This window comes from Chelonoidis abingdonii, chromosome 15 (assembly GCF_003597395.2).
Source record: "Chelonoidis abingdonii isolate Lonesome George chromosome 15, CheloAbing_2.0, whole genome shotgun sequence".
In the NCBI taxonomy this organism is placed as follows: domain Eukaryota; kingdom Metazoa; phylum Chordata; order Testudines; family Testudinidae; genus Chelonoidis; species Chelonoidis abingdonii.
In genome coordinates this window covers 32,682,647-32,685,955 of record NC_133783.1, presented here as the reverse complement: position 1 = coordinate 32,685,955, position 3,309 = coordinate 32,682,647, and the positions used below count along the sequence as shown (strand labels likewise).

The following is a 3,309-nucleotide window of genomic DNA, read 5'->3' as shown; positions in this document are numbered from 1 at the left end:
TTTCATTCTTCCACCCCACCTTCTTAAGTGGCTTCTAGGGTTTTTTTAGTTGTGCCGGTATTTTCATTAACAACCATTAACATCTATGGTAGTGTCAGAATTCCATGTGAATCAATATCCTTCCTTTTTCTTTTCCTCACCTATATCTTTCTCAACATATGATTTTGCATGACTATATATTAAAAGATACTTTAATCCCTTGCTCATCCAGTTGATATACCAGACAAAATGCAGCAGACTGATCTGGAGCCAGCTGTTTCTGCCAGTGTCTGGGTTCTTATATTGCATCCATGGTATCTGAGCCCTTCTAGAAAAATGTATTAAAGGGGACTCAATTAATTAGGCATAGCTCCTGAACTTTTCTGGCTCATGATGCTGATTTGTTAAAATTTTCTTTATTACCTGCGAAGAACTCCCAGGAAGGGAATATTTTGAAGCAGCAGAGCTAATGTTCCGTTTTAAGAGAGACAATACATGAATCATTTTAAGAAAGTCATTAACTACCTGTGGAGTCAAGTGCTACTCAACATGAGTAAAGATGGTGCAATCTGCCTCTGTGTTATGTGCTTAGAGACAATGAGTGCTTTAACAATGCCTGAAATAGATAGCTGCATTGTACTAAACTGGGTGAGAAATACAGCACGTTGGGTCAGGGAATGGATCAGTTTAGATAAGCAGATGCAAACTGCTTCCAACAATCTACAAGAAATTTCACAAGCTAATGCCAAATGGTCTTAAAGGCTCTCTTCATACTCACTGTATTATAGTCAACAATCCATTCTAGGACTGATAGATGTAGACCATGTGTGGTGACATCATGCAGTATATGCTACATTGCAGCATTCTAAACAAAATATCCTTTTTGTTCACTACAGCCAAGGCCTGTATCTTCTGTATCATGACGCACATCACTGGCACCAAGATATGCAGGTTACTTGTGACAGCGAAAGTGGGAAAGAACAGTCCCAGGTGCTACAAGGCCTGGTGAATCCAGACCATCTCCATTAGTTTATAGAGTGAAGCACTTTTCATTGTGGGATTGTTACCTACATAAAATCACTCCAACTTGAATGGCAGAACCATAGCTGAAGAGGAATGGGGCAGGATGCAAATATGCGCAGTGACAGTATCATAACCAATGAAGTTAATCTGAGGTGTGATTATTGCTAGTTGAAATCTTCTCTGATTTAGTTTCAGTCAGTGTCAATTACAAAGTTTCTGGAAGCATTTGAAGAGTTTTGGGCTATGAGTTGTGGACACATGTTTCTGTTGGCTTGTGAAGTCCAGTAAGGAGGCAGACAGAGTCCATTATTAGAAAAGTCCTCCAATGCCTCTATTCAGAAGGATTAGTGCTAGAAAGGGGATTTGCTAGGCTCTTGCTCAAGAAATTCTTTCAGTGCTGAGAATCTCATCAACTATTGACCTTTCTCTAATATTTTTCTTTAATGAATATTGAGAAGTTTGTGGTGACACAATTCTGTAAAATCTGAAGTCTTCAGATTTCCTGGATACCCTGAATATATTTTGAGTTTGGAAATTGTATGCATTTTGTTGGCTGATGATCATCTTCTGGCCAGGATGAAGACCAAGTATTCCTACCGATTTCTTTAGATTTATAAGCAGCCTTTGAGATCACTGACCATGAGGTAGTGTTAACATGATCTTGACCTTAACAGAGATAGACAAGAGTTCCTCATCAGTGGCTCCCTCCTTTTTGTGCCTGAGATGACTCAGCATATAATAAGTACTCCTAAAGGAAGCACCAAAAAATTAAAAATTCCGCACACAATATTTTAAAAATCTGCATATTTTGTCAAATAATATAATCACATCCTTTTCAACTATTTGCTGACAAGTACTTTGAAATAAATTACCAAAATACTTGAAAATGGTGTGATTATATTGTTATTGTGCTAGTATTATTTTGACAAATAAAATAAGCAGAACTTGGTAGAATTTTAATTTTTTTAATTATTTGGCATAGAAGTTTTCATGTTTGGTTCAGAATTCCCTCAAGAGTACCAGGGTTCTGTGTGGGTGCAGGCAGCTAAATGGAGGGTCAGGGTGCAGGAGGGATTTGAATACACAGGGTCTTGTTGGGGGGTTCTGGGTGTAAGGGGAATGGGACTCTGAAGGGAGTCCAGGTGAAGGTTGTTAGGGCTCAGCAGGTGGTCTGGGTGCAGCAGGAGTTAGGCTTGGTGGGGTGGGGGTCCAGGTGTGGGGGGCTCCCAATGTAGTGGGTGAGGCTTGTGGGAGGGTTTGGATGTGGGAGGACTTGTGTGTGTGTGTGTTCTGGTGCAGGGAGATCTGGGTGTGAGGGGCTTCTGATGCAGGGAGTGAGGTTCGGGAGGGGTGGAGGGTACAGGGAGGTCAGGGGGGATTCTGACTGTGGGGAGGGTGAGGCTCAGCAGAGGGCTTGGGGGTGTGTGTGTGTGTCCAGATGCATGGGGGTTAGGTGGACAGGGGGAGCAGCCTCCCACGCAGTGATCCCTCCCTCATTGGCTGAGGACCAATGGGGCCAGGAAGTGGGGGCAGGGGGCTACTGTACAGGCAGCTGCTTCCCATCCCCCCAACCCCTGTGCATCCAGACACCCCCACACTTAACCCCCAACCAAGCCACACCAATGAGCCTCACCTCTTGCACCCCGATCCTCCACCAAGCCCCACCCTCATGGTGCACAGCCTCCTGCAGCCAGGGGAGGTTGATCTGACCTAGCCCTGGCTGCTCTGTGCAGAGGAGGGGGAAAGGGAACTCCATCTCCATCCTCCCCTCTGGCCTCCCCTGCCTAGCCAGGACTAACATCCCTAGGTGGCCATGGAATCCCCAGAGTGCCACCTGACCTTTCCCCCGGCTGCCCAAACAGATGCACCCACACTGCTGGGGAGGGGTGAACGAGCACTGGTGCAGCTTCTCTTTGCTTCCCCACAGAAATCATTTTTCTGCAGGAAGCAAAGAAAATCTGCGAGGTGTGTGTGCACGTTTATGTACACGCAGTGGTGCAGAATTCCCCCAGGAGTAAATAAGGTGATTTCTCATCTTCCTCGAGGGCTCTCTCCTGTGGTGTACTTGCTAGATTATAATTTGCATGTATGTATATATATATTTTTTGAGTTTCTTGAAATTCCTAACAGAAATTAGAAAATATATACCCAATCACAATGAACAATACTGAAATCAGATTAACTCAAGCAGACACTGTAACAAAATCAAAAGGAAAGAATGTAAAAGGTGTCAAAGTTAGACTCAGGACTCTCAGTTTGTCAGACCACTCTGTTTTATTAGCACAGCACTCTGCTAATAACACCCAG

General features: G+C 43.9%; 1 pseudogene; it reads left to right on the top strand.

The window, feature by feature from the left end:
• Positions 1–1,109: 1,109 nt before the first annotated feature.
• Positions 1,110–1,235, top strand: LOC116832428 (U4 spliceosomal RNA; annotated as a pseudogene).
• Positions 1,236–3,309: the final 2,074 nt, after the last annotated feature.